The following is a 14,338-nucleotide window of genomic DNA, read 5'->3' on the forward strand; positions in this document are numbered from 1 at the left end:
TGGCTCCTGTTGGGGTGTTCACTGATTCAAAACTAAATCTTTCAGGCAGGCAGCTCGTACCACTTGGGCAGTATTACCATTGCTTCGTTAGAAAATTAGAGAGAAAGTTATGACCCTACTAGTGAATCCCATTCGTCTTTCTCCTCGCACACACTTGACCTCCCCTTATCCAGGGTTACTAGGTAGGATGTGAAGGGGGATTGCATCTGTCTTTCCTGGATTGTCTGGAAATGGCCCCTGGTGTGTGAAGAGATGGATGATCACGTTCTCTTTCTCATTTGCTTTTCTCGTTTTCTCTTTCAGAAGCAACTGATGAAGTGCCTGTGCAAAAATCAGCTCTTTGTGAGCTTCTGAGTGGCTGTGCCCATGACATACTCGAAGGCTGCTGGGGAAGGTCACCTTCCGAGGAGTTTACAATGACACCAGCATGGCTCAGTAAAGTTTTAATGGAAGGAGAGAGGCAAAGGACTTTTCTTCTATCACAAAGGAGAATCTGACATGCATTCTAGTAAACTCTTCCTCTTCTCACTGAATTAATGGAACAACTTGAGGCTATTCATTTACCTGCCATCTGGATCCATTTTTCTGTTCACAATGCACTTAAATAGCTGGTAAATAAACATGCTGTAATAATAAACACACACTTTCCCTTAAGGGGTCACTGGTTTTCTTTAGCTTATGAAGTTAACAACAAAGCTGTTCAAGGACTCCCTGGTGGTTTGAGACAGCGCATACCCCACACTCAGTATCACTTGGGCTGTCTAGAAGATAGTGATGCATGTGACATGCATGTAGGTTTAATTCACATTAGTCTGTGACTTCACCCAGAAGAGAGAGCTTATGTCATGTCTCCGGGGATGATTAACAAATCCGAATTGGTTCTGATGACGCAGCACCTGGAACCTGATATTCTACTGGAGATCTTTGGTGGGTGGAGTATTGGGAACCCAGAGAGAACTGGAATCGTTTTCCCCAGTTTGTTTCTTCAAACTCAGTGGAATAAGTCAATTACTGTTAATTGATGCTGGCACTCTCTAGCAACATCCGGCTGAGGATCACAGTGTGCTATCTAGATACTGGTGAATTAAGCCTTATAAAACCGCTGTGGAGTAAGTGTCCCCTCCATTTTACAGATGGGAATAACTCAGGCAGGGAATTAAAATGACTTGACCGAGATTGAAAGACTGGCAGAGGTGGGAACAGAGCCCATGTGTCCTGACTCCCAAGCCCAGGCCTGTATCTTCTTCACTGGACTTACCTTTAAAATTACCTGGTGTATAAGCTCTTCTTTCATAGGGTTCATAGACATTAGGGCTGGAAGGGACCTTGGAAGATTATCGAGTCCAACCCCCTGCCGGAGGGGCAGGAAGTCAGCTGGGGTCAAAGGATCCCAGCAAGATAAGTGTCCAAATGTTTCTTAAAAGAATCCTGAGTAGGTGCTTGCATGACTTCTGGAGGAAGTCTATGCCAGGTCTTGGGGGCTTGGACAACAAAGAAAATTTTCCTTATGTCCAGCCTAAAACGGTCTTGGAGGTGTTTATGACCATTGGACCTTGTCATCCCTTGGGGTGCTCTGGTGAACAGGTGTTCCCCCAAATCCTGATGCACACCCCTGATGTACTTATAGGCTGCCAGGCTCTTTGAGCTTATAAATCATCATTAAGCACAACAAAGTGATAGGAATGGGTCTTTTCATGCCATGCACGGTATATAACCATGGTATGGAAAAATCACTCAAAATAACGTTTGGCCCTCTTAGTTAAACAAAAGAAGAAAGAAACTCCTTCATTGTGACATTACATAGAATAGCCAGGATGCAGCTAGGTTGGCTCAAAGGGGCCTAGTACAGGTACACCCAGCTCAAGAAATGTCCCTCCCACCCAATTCAGGATCAATATTACTATCTCTGCAGCACCCTGAGGGGCAGGGACATTCCAGGGCAGCCTGGGGGATGGAAGGAAGTGTAGCCAGTGAGGACCTACTCCATGGCTTTCCTGATGCCTTAAAATGGTCTGTAATGGACCTTGTGAAAGAACAGATTAGAATAGTCTCGTGGCTACTCAAGTTACACTGGAGGTCATACTGGGTCCCACTGGCAGCGAATAATGGAAAAGTAGGCTGCCTTCCATATCATGCCACATAGCATCACCTAAATTGCTCAATAGTTTAATCTGATTTGTGATCAAGTGAAGATGGCCCTGACTCTCAAAGATTTACCTTAGCTAATACTCAACTTATAGCTCTCTTTCCCTTCTATTCCTTCCACCACCATCCTCATCCTTCTCTACCATTGATATGTGCTGCTGATTGCAAATCCTTACAAACACATTTTTTTTAAAGAGAAAAAAGGGTCATTCATTCACTATGTATGCAGGCTAGCCTGTTATCTATTAACCCAAACATTCTTGATTGAGTAAGAGCCTCCCTTCTGGAAGGTAGTACAGAGGGATTGCACTCGATCCAATCTCTGGTGCCAGGTTTGGTCCTCTATTTAACCTCTGGCATCAAATAATTTGTGTTTAAATGAACAAATTCCCCTCCTGTTCTGCACAACTCTGGTTGTTTATTAGGCAGCTTTATTAGATCAATAAATGATCAATCAGCAAGTGATAGATGCTACATAGGGGTAGATTTTGCCTTTCTTACCCATATTGAATATTTGTTTTCTATTATAGCAACATAGACAGAATTTGGAGTTTTTTTGTGGTAGGTGTTGTACATAAGCAAGGCTGGATAGGCAGCTGGCTGGGGTCATCTGACCCCAGCACTCTTTCCTGCCTAGGCAGGGGGTCGGAGTCGATGAGCTGTTGAGGTCCCTTCTGACCCTACCAACTATGAATCTATAAGTATAGTAAACTTAAAATATAAATAGAGAAGAAAGACAAGGGTGGTTTTATTTTAGGCTGGCTAGAGAACAAGAATTCTGTTTAGCTAAAAAGAAATTGAGGTTTCAACTCTTGGATTTGTCACAATGTGAAAATATGAGAGAGAGCGAGAGAATGAACTACCCTAAGATAACCAATAACTTGGTGGTTAGGAGACTCACCTAGCATAGGAGTGCCAGGCTGAAGTCCCTGATGGTCCAGACTAGAGATGACAACCTGTGTTTCCTACATCCCAGATTAGTTGCATATGGGGGTGGTGATGGGGCGGGGGTTACCCTCAGTTACCCTCCTGGGGAGTTCCTACTGTGGTTTTGGCCAAAAATTCCATCCTTGAGAGACAATTTCCTTCTGTGAGTTCCAAAAAATTTCTCTTTTAATGCATCATCATTTTCTAATGGAAAGAAAGTTCATCAGAAAATTTCCAACAAGCTGTAATTTATTTAACTGAGACACAGAGATGATGTCAACACCATGGCCAATCTGACAGGGAAAATCCTTAGCATTCTTCTGGTCAACGCTCCAAGCCTGCAAGTATCCTGGTGAAGATGAGCAGGGGACAACCCTCATGGTCATCCTGGAGACCTCAGTGTCTAGCATGCTTGCAAGCAGCTGATGGTGGCCTTATTGTGTTCCTGGGCTCAGAGTATGTGAGCAAGATGGAGCATCCCTGCCAGCACACTGCTGTTGTGGTATAGATGTGCCCAGAGGGATCAAACAACTTGCTCAGGATCATGCTGGCAATATGGTAGATCCAGGAACTCAGTTCTTGAGTCTTAACTCAGTACCTTAAACACACACAAACATCCTTCCTCCCGTAGTACAGTTCCCCATAAGTCATTCCACTGGGCAACATTATACTTCCATTAAACACAGGTGCCTGGTAAGATTCAGGGAGCTAAAATTTGGGTAGCCAATGCCTGGGGTGCTTGGAATACAGCTGTTGTGTCTCAGAGGAGGTGAGTTTTTCTTTAGTGCATTGCCTTGTCATTCTCTCTCCTTGCTAACTGAATGTTTTGGACCAGTCAAACATTTTCTGGCTCAATGGGGGATTTAATTTTTTTTTTTGTGTGGTCAGAAAATTGTTGTGGATGTTTTTTTTTCAGCAAGGTGGAGAATAGAAATGGAAAAGGGTAAGTCTCATTTGGATTTGGGGTTTTGTCCAAAACATGAAAATATTTTGCTTTTCAGCTGCAGTTCAGGCTTTTGATGGAAGTATGAAAAGCTCGACTGAAAAGAGAACATCTTCATTTTTATAGAACATTTGCACGGGAAGAAAGCAAAACTTCTAGCTTCTCTCTGAAAGAACCCATTTTAGAGTCCCACTGCACCCATTTCAAAGTGCAGCATTATAACGAAGCAAATTCGTCTTCAATGGACCAGGCAAGTTGATTCATGTCACTAAGTAAATTCCATAGAGAAGCAGCAATGCAGAATCTGTTGGGGTTATTTGCATACATCTGATAAGTATAATTAGATGGGGAAGTAGTTGAATGTCAGATAAAGTCTGCAGAATTTTCCAGGTGTGGAGGAAGTAAGGAGAGAGCATTAAATCTGGAGATTACTGCTACCTGTTTCATAACCACCTCCATGAGAAAAAAACCTCTGCAGAGAAAGTAGCTTCAAGTAGATTTTCAAATTTTCAGGCATATATTGTCCTTCACTGGTAGGCTTTAGTGCACCATTTCTCCTGAGTTTCCCCTGACATTGCACACGTGTGGTGGAACGGTTATTATGCCCTCATTTTTCAAGGAGACGGGCATAGTAACTTGCATAGAGCTTTAGCAGAGCTGGAAAAGCAGCTCATGACTTTTGCCATTCTGCCCCAAAACTGGCCTGCTAGATTACAGCTGCTTGTTTGATAGATGGTGCACGTTTGGAGGCCTTCTCATTCAGGGCATATACGTGGAGAGCAAATAAGATTGTATTGTAGCTTCACTGATGTCAGTGGCAAAACTCCCACTGACTTGAATAGGCCAGCAATTCCCTCTCAGTTTTAACTCAGGCAACACTATGACTTAGGGACTCAGGTTATGGGTTTGTGTTGCTGGGTGGCTGATCATTTAAGGGAAGCTAACCCAGTCCAGCCTGTGACTAATTAATGGACCCTTAACTGAGAGATCATGTGATAGGTTGAAGATCACTGGTTCTCATAAAAGCCAGAGAGTAGCTCATTTGGGAAGGATAGCTGTAGGGGAGAGGAGGAGGGGTTGTATGCGATGCCCTTAGGTGGCTGGCTTAGGGTGTAGAAGGAAAAGGAAGCAGAGGCATGCCTTGAAGAAGGGGGCAGACAGGGTGGTGGCTTGTGGAGTGCAACACTAAAAGGAAAGATGACATTTCTGGCAGAAGATGCTGAGCCAGGAGAAAAGGGCATCGTTAATATGGTGCTTTAGTTTAATGTAAAGCAATAGAAACTGAGTCCTGGACAAAAAGGGACTGAGATCCAGGAAATGGAGGGGGATTCTTGATCAGGAGGCCTGTGATTCACCCCACTGTCTAGAGCAGGGGCGGGCAATTATTTTGGGTTGAGGGCTGCTTACTGAGTTTTGGCAAGCCATCAAGGGCTGCATGACAGGCAGCCAGGGGCAGATAAATATTCATTTTTTAACTTTTTTAGGGGCCCTGCAGGCCTGGTAGAATGGCCTGGCAAGCCACATCCAGCCCGTGGGCCGCATTTTGCCCACCCCGGTCTAGAGAGAAACAGAGAAGTGGCCTAGCTGAAATATGAACATGGGCCACTATGTAAGTGTTTCATCTCAATGATGAAGAGCACACAGTCTGGCTTGCAGCATCTTTTACGTTGCTGGTCACAAAACATAATTTAGGTCAGATTTTTTTTTTCTTTTTTGCATTTCTTTTGTTGGCCTGGCATATAAGTCTCTAAGGCTGTAGAGGTAGGGAACTTTCTATCTGTTTTTAATCACATGATCTTTAAAATAAAACTGTCAAGTATTTTTTTCTGAACCCTCCCCTTCCCACCCCCCACAACATCTGTACCCTATAAAGTGCAGCACTCCTTTGTCTCCAGCCACATGTGCTGTAAGACATAAAGAAAACTATAAGGTTGGATGGAGGGGAACTGTTAGGCCTCTACGTTAGAAAGTCTTCTAGTGCATGGCTGTGTCCAGATTTTCCCACATGTGAGCCTGGGCCCAGATGTCACCCTGACAACATGCAACAACATAAATAAAAATAGCAATCTCTTCCAGATGAGAGATGTATGTACTGTTTTGTTTTATTGGCATTAGCGCTTGCTTGTTTGGCTGCAGTCGCCGGCCAGATCTGTTTACTGCAACTATGTAATAGTATAATCTGAATAATGATAATGGTGTTTGTTCCTATTATTTTCTGTATCCCAAAGGATTTGGGAAGCACTATGACAGCAATCTCTGAAGTGGAACATGGCAGCCCTTTTTTTAATACTGCATGGGAACACTATGCACTCATTTAAAGTGGAAAAGGAAAAATTCTGCATCCAGTTCATAGGTGTTGGTTGGCACATTTTGCGCAGATTACAATGTTCACTTCCAGCATCTGTTCTTCTGGATAGAAGTGCATGCCTCTGTTCTGGGGGGGATGGTTGGTAGGTACAGAAAATGGAGCCAGCAACCCAGGTAGGACATGAGCATGCACATTTGAGACGCTTGCACTGCCCTGAGGGAGATTCAAGGCAACAAAGAAATTGGTGTTTGGCCAAATGCCAGTATTAACACTCCTACTCTTGTGACAAGTTTGAGACCTGTAATGGTTATAAATGGTCAAGACTTCACTATTCATAGCCCAAGCCCTGCATGACTTTACCCAGATTAAGTTCCTTGAAGTTATGGTTTTGCTATATAAATCAATTCCTTCAAATTTCAGATTATTTCTTACTGGGATTTAATTTTCCTCATCTGAAGACATGGAGGGTGACAGAATCATCAACCATTTTTAACTAAAGAAAAACACTTTTTGGTTGTATTTTGCCCTTTCTGTGTTGAAATAATAATAATACTATTTTGAAAGATGGTTTGGGCCATAATATACCTATCAGAGTAGCGTTGCTGTTTCACATCCTAATTTCCCTTGGGTAATTAGCAGATGGGATTACATAGTGCCTAGAGAATAACAAGACAGTCTTTTGCTACCACACAGAGGATACAGGCAGAGCACCTGCATTTTTCAAGCTATTCTGGTTTTCCAGAAAAACATAAGCACAAAAGTTAATCTCTATTGAGATGCTGAATTAAGGGCGCAATTCTGCCTTTAACCAATGCATCCATGTTCGTGTAGTGTGGCTTACTCTGATGACTTACTGCACTGCGAATTAGTCATACCACTGATGCCACCAATATCAAAGGGTTAGAGAGGAGACTCCTGCTCCTTATATCTATTTTTGTGGGCCTGATCCAGACAGGTACTGAATCCCCTCACTGCCCATCACCTTGAGAAATGTTCAGTACCTTAGTGCATCATGCCAATGCATGTACCCTGGATGTATTACAATAGCCAGCTCTATGATGTTGCTATTTTATGTGTCATCTATCTAAGAGATCTAAAAATAAATGAATAAATCACTCCGGTGGATCAGTGGGCTAATATATTTGCCCATCTGTCCTTAATAAACAAATGCACATGGACCTATATGTCTATTTTAGAGCGAGGCTCTGTTTTTCATGAGTGTATAAAAAGCAAAACACCTGGCAGAGCAGCATGTGCAGTAGCTCAAGTGCAAAGTTTCCACAGTAAACATATTTGTGTTTGCTGAGCAAGTGTTGCCCGAGGAAGGCAGGGAGAGCTGAGAGCGGGTTGCAAGGCTGTGGGCTCTGCGGCCACTGCTTGCTTTCAGAGCTTCAGATTACAAGGCATTTGCACTGGGAAATTACTTTCTCACAGTTACAGTTAGTTCTTAAGGGACTGTTTTAAGGTTGGTATGGGCTGGCCGCCTTCCCAACCCTCTCTACAAACACAGTTTGCATGGTCTGTGAAGTCCAAATTCACTTCCTTCCTCGAGTTTGGCTTTCGAGAACAGTGAGAAGATAACACAGCAGCAAAGTTCAACTCAAATATTCTCTTGAGGCTTGACTGCTGCTAGGGTTCCTCCCTCAGGCCTGCTCAATCCTCTCTCTGAAGCAGAAGTCTGTCACAGGAAGGCACAGCATGCCTCTCTTCACTTTTCTATAGTAGCATCAGTCCTGCTGAAGGAGCAGGGATGTTTCAGGTGAAGGGGTTCAACTGGTCATAGGTGCCAACTTTTATTTTTGCGGAGGGGGGGGGGGGGAGGGGGGGCTAAGATGATGGCCTTCCCTTCCACAGCACAGCTGGAGCAGAGCTGAGTGGAGCCCGTGGGGGAGTGGGGGCAGATGTGGACTGCCCGCTGCAGGCTCAGGCCTCCCCACCTTGCTGCTCACCTTCTGGAAGCCCCGCTCTGGCTGCACCACTGTGGTGAGGTGCCCCATGCCTGCCTGGTAGCAGTGGGGGTGGTGGCGGGGAGTTGTGCTCCCTGCTACTGCTGGGTGGGCACTGCGTGCCTTGCCATAGCGGTGCAGCCAGGGCAGGGCTCTGAGGGGGAGGGCATCAGGGCGGAGAGCCTTGAGCCTGCAGTGGGTAGTTCACATCCATCCCCACCCCACAAAGAAATCTGGGGGGCACATGCCCCCCCATACCTCCCTCTCCAGAATTGCATGCAGTGGCAGGGAGCCAGCCCCCCACTGCCTCCTGTAAGAGCTGCCCATGGTTCTGCCGCACTCCTCACCCTGGCTCTGGGCCCCATGCATTCCCTGGTTGGGCAGCACCCCCAGTCCCTGCCCACTCCCTCTCTCACCATGGGGAGCCTCAATCTGCTCCCCCCATAGACTTATCTGTAGGCAGCTGCAGGTGCTGCTCTTCACCGCTGCCTGGGGCTGTATTCCTGGCTACATGCATGTGTGCACACATGCACATGCATACGGTGCCCCCTGCATCCCACTCCCTGCAGCCCCTTGTGGGCTGCAATTCTGCCAGCCTGCACGGGGAAACCCACTGTTTCTTGTGTTTTTGCACAGGGAACAGAAAACCCCGCACGATACTGGGAATCTGGGACAAATGCTGTCCTGGAGTTATGCAGCCCAGGCCCAGACTTGATGTTCCCTTTTTGGGACTTTCCTGCCCAGTTAGGGGTGGATGATCACTGTACTCTCTTTCCGAGAGGGGCCAGGGACCTCAGGCCCCCATGTACTCAGCGCCTATGCAACCTGTTATAAATAGTTTTATTTCCCTTAATGATAGATTCTAGTGTTGTGGTGAAGCTGAGAACATGACAGAGAGATTCAGCAGAGATTAAGTTTAGGGTTGAAGAAAATCATAACTGAGGGTACCTGAAAAGGGAACCCTAAAAGTTGATATTCAATAGTATGGTGATGCACATAGTACATATGTTTAGATAATGAAGCAGCTAGAAGACTGAATGGGTATGTCTAGATTAATATACCTTGTTTGCTCCAACTATTTGCTAGTACAGGTAGGTAGTCTGCCATTGCAGTCACAGTATCTCTGCTCCCTGACTGGGTTACTTAAACATGCTGAGCAGGAGGCTAACAAACCACAATGAAGAACGAGCAAATAGTATTTTATTATGAATATTCACATTAAAATTTGTCAAAGTTTCAGAATCACGCATTTTTTCATGCCGTCAGCCAAAGGGAGTTGAAGACAGCAATATGATTTCAGTGACAACTGCATGCCAAATGCAGTAGTTTTATTAGTGAATCCTCCTTTTTTGACTATATGGCACTTCTATATACTTCACCCAGGCAAAAAATCAATGGTTCAGATCCTTGGTTGTGCCTTCTTGGCTCTATATCAGAGTTCATCTAGGAGGGCATCAGGGAATGCCCCTCTTCCAAGAACTTTTCCCGGCCCCTCTTAGCTGACTTCTTGCTACATATTTAAATAAACAGCACTCGTATCCTTCCATGTGCAGAGAAGAGAAGCAGGAATGCAAGGCTCACATCAAGGCATCATCTGAGCCCATGTGGAGAATAAACATGGGTGAACCAGGGGTCCCTAGCATATTTATAACATATGGGTTTATCCCTCTCTGAACTGGCAGGAAGGAATCTTGTTATGACAGGGTTGAACCTCACTGTCCTGTTTCATGGTTATTTTCTATAGAGCCTCCAGGTGCAAACTCTTTGTTAGTGCTGAAATTCCTGATGCAGTTATCTCCACTTTCCTCTGGGTTTGGTATTTGGGGAATGGAGAGAGCAGAAGAGGAAGAGGAAGACAAGAACATGATTCAGTGGAGGAATGAGGGCGTTAGCCTGAGAGACCTGCATCTTCTGCCCAAGATCTACTGATATGTAGTTAGTCACAAGAGATTGTAGCCTCTCAGAGTTTCATTTTCTGGAAGACTGAAGGAAACTTAATGAAATGTAGTGACAACATCCCACTGGTCCCTGAGGGAAATTAGGGTCTATGTATGCTAGAACACAAATGATTTGTCCTTGTGGTGGCTACTTGGGTGATTTCTGGTTATATATAAATAAAAGAGCAAACATAAAGAATGCTTCATGCTAGGTTGTGATATACAGAATCAGACCTTTCAAAGAGATGCTGCATATAGAAGGCCACTGTCTTTGGCTATGTGGGATGTTTTTGATCCAATAGGGCTGGGAGCAAAAGACAGGCAGTTTCCTCTTTAACATACTCATTAAGATGTAGCAGAAAGCCCCCTTTTCCTCTTGCTTGCATTTGCTCGCTCCTCTTTGGATATGTTTCTCTTCTCCTACCTTTTCTTCCTTCCTCTTTCTTTCAGTAAAAGATAAAGAATTGTGTTTTAAAGTTTGTATGTGTGTATTTTGTATCTCCCCTTGTATTTTGGTATTTTTATCTATTTGTGTGCCATGGCATTACTCTTGTAGCTTATATTTTATACTCCTCACCTTTTAACTAAATGTGTTTAGTTTCATAAGTAAGTTATACATTGTACCAATGTTAACAAGGGCAGGAATCAAACTGCCCTTCCTTGTATCAGGCAGCCCACTGAAAAAGTGAGTGAATCAGTGATTGAATGCGTAACACAGTAGCAGGCAGCAATTAACACCTAGGAAAACAGCAGATCAAACAAAGGAAGAAATCAATAGGAGACAATGTAGCAACCGGGAATTCTCTCAACTTCATTGTTCAAGGGCTAGAAGCCCTGGTCTGAGTTAATCAATGCCGGGGACCAACTTTTGGGCTGAATATCTCCAGATCGACCGCTCCCAGAGCCCTATTCAAAATTCATCAATGGACTTCCAAACCTGCATGTACATATGGGCGACCCCTGGGGCTGACAGATGCCATCCAGTAGCCACCGAGGGGGAAGTCCCACCAGGGTCAATGACCCCTGGATTGGGCAAACCTGAAAACTGGGGAGTCACCAAAGTCTGCCAAGGACAGATAAAAAGCAGTGAAAAGTGACCCTCAGTGGTGCACTCTTGATCTCCAACTTGACCAGTACTTGACCTGTTCAACCAGAAGGACCAGCCGGAGACCCCCTTCTGGAGGGTAACACCATGCTGAAAGAAGCCTCAACTGGCCATCGACAGTAGACTCCAGTGCCTGTGGGATAGGTATACCTGACTCTTGTAGCTCGCTACTGTATGTGTGCATGTGTGTGTGTGTGTGTGTGTGTGTGTGTGTGTGTGGACCCAAGGTTTATGATTTGATTTCATTACAGTGTTTCAATCCGCCTAATAAACCAGAATTTTAAGGATCCTGAGTTGGACATTTGTAGCCAACAAAGAAAGGGCAGTCAAAGAAATATGTGACCACATCTTTAGTTGGTATTGCTCAGGAGAGTGTTTTTGACTTCAATGGACCATTGATTTCAATGGGTGTGCTTATTTATCATTTATTCTCAGCTAGCCTGGGATGTCTGTTAGTAGATATCTCAGATATACCTACCTCCTTAGCCTGCCTTTGCATTATCATCCTATTCTCAGAAACAAACTGAATAGCTATGACATAGATGATTATATGGCCAGGTGGGTGGCAAATTGGCTTAAGGGTTGTACCCAGAGAGTGGTGGTGGGTGGGTCAGTATGGACCTGGAAAGATATGGGCAGTGAGGTCTGCCAAGGCTTAGTCCTTGGACCAGTGCTATTCAATGTCTTCATTGGTGACTTGGAAGATGGTGTGGAGAGCACTCTGTCCAAATTCATGGATGACACAAAATTACAAGGTAAAGTTAACACACTGGTGGGAAGGGATTGAGTCCACGTAGACCTAGATAGGTTGCAAACGTGGGCAGAAAAGAATAGGATGCAGTTCAACAAAGACAAGTGCAAAGTGGTTCATCTAGGGAGAAGGAATCACCAGCACAGCTATAGGTGAGGGGATGACCTTCTCAGAAACACAGTGGCAGAAAGAGATCTGGGAGTCTTAGCTGACTCCAAGATGAATGTGAGCCGTCAATGTGATGAAGTGATCAGTAAAGCTAACCACACTCCATCATGCATTAGCAGGTACATCATGAACAGGAGGTGATACTTCCCTTCTATGCGGCATTGGTCAGGCTGCAGTTGGAGTACTGCATCCAGTTTTGGGCACTGTACTTCAAGAGGGATGTGGACAACCTTGAGAGGGTCCAGAGGAGGGCCACCCATATGGTTAGGGGACTGCAGGCAAGGCCCTACGAGGAGAGACTGAGAGATCTAGATGTCTTCAACCTCCACAAGAGAAGGCTGAGAGGTGATTTTGTGGCTTTTTACAAATTTGTCGAGGGGGGGCAGCAAGAAATTGGAGATGCTCTGTTTACCAGGGCAGTCCTTGGAATAACCAGGAACAATGGCCACAAATTGACAGAGAGCGGATTCAGGTTGGACATCAGGAAGAACTTCTTTATAGTAAGGGTTGCCAGAATCTGGAATGGGCTTCTGAGGGAGGCGGTGCTCTCCCCTACCTTGGGGGGTCTTTAAGAGGAGACTAGGCAAACACCTGGCTGGGGTCATCTGACCTCAGTGCTCATTCCTGCCCAGGGCAGGGGGTCGGACTCGATGATCTATTGAAGTCCCTCCCGACCCTAACAACTATGAAAGTTTCAGTGGACAAGATTTTGTTAAAATAGCCATTATGTTCCTATTAGAGAAACACATGACTGTTTAGAGATGGTATTTCCTTGGGTGAAAAAAACAGCAGGGTTTTGATGACAGCCATGGAGGTAGTGGTTTGCCATATGTTTCAAACACCACATGTGGGGGATGGAAGTTGAGGAGGGAACCTAGGCACTTTATAGAGCAGTTTGTCATTTCACCCCATCGTTGGTTCAAGTCTGTTTGTATATGAACTCCCTCTACCAAAGGCATTTGGCTCCTGTTGCATGTCTTCTTGGCCCAGTGCAGATGATAATGAATCTGTGGAAGCACTGCCACAGGACAAAGCTTGGTAGAATTGAAAATGAATGATGCTTGTCTATGGGTAATAAAAATATCATCCACAAAGCTAGGACAGAAAAACTTTGAGTGATTATTATTGTTCATGCTTAAAGACATAAGCTGGACATCAGACACATAATGCTAGGGAAAAAAACTTCCCCCATAGGCATGTTGTTTCATAACTGTCCAGTATGGAGTTTGGGCAGCTGTCAGAGACAGGATGAGCAAGCAGATGAACTAGCGGTCTGGACTTGTATGAGCATTTCTGTGGTAGCCTCTTTCTGAAGTGGATCCACCAGGCAACAGGTAACATAAAATTAGCGAGATGTTTTTAAACAAATAGGGGATTTGAGTTAATCTTTAACTTTTAGTTATTTCGACTCTGATATCTTTGGCCTTCATGTTGATCATTTAATGTGCTCCTTCCTGTTGCTACAGCAATTGCAGCCCTAAAAGACCTTGATGTTCAATCAGCAAAAAAAAAGCTTGTGCTGAAATTTATTTAGGCTTCTATTGATAACTGCTCCGAGTCAGTCATTCAGACAAACAAGGCCTGGAACTGCTGGAAATGTACTGTATGTTTTAGTGCAATCATTGCATAACATTACCCTGATCTCTCAGAACCAGAGCACTGTAAAAATAAAGTTCCTGCTATCTTATGTTTTTCTGGTACAGAAATTAGTGACACTCACCAGTCAGCTTAGAAAGAAACTGTTGTAATTGTCTGAGAAGTAAACACAACTGCTTATTAATCCAGCAGATTCATCCTCTCTTAATTCATGCATACACCATGATTTTGCCTCCTGAATACATGTGTCCTCTTTAACATGATGTGCCCTAGTGAAACATATTAGGTGCAATATAGACTTAAATTACAAATGGCAGGGGCATAAGTTTCTCTCTCAGAACATGCATCTGTACACACCGTGTTGCCATACCTCAGAGTTGCAGTAGAGATGAGCAGAAAACAAAACTGGTGGTGTGAAGACCCCCCAACCCTTGCTCTGTGTACACTCCAGTATGCAAGGCAGGAGAAATCACACGTAGATGCCACAATAAGTAAGTTCTGTGACAGTTCCT

The sequence above is a fragment of the Alligator mississippiensis genome, chromosome 12 (genome assembly GCF_030867095.1).
Source record: "Alligator mississippiensis isolate rAllMis1 chromosome 12, rAllMis1, whole genome shotgun sequence".
In the NCBI taxonomy this organism is placed as follows: Eukaryota; Metazoa; Chordata; order Crocodylia; family Alligatoridae; genus Alligator; species Alligator mississippiensis.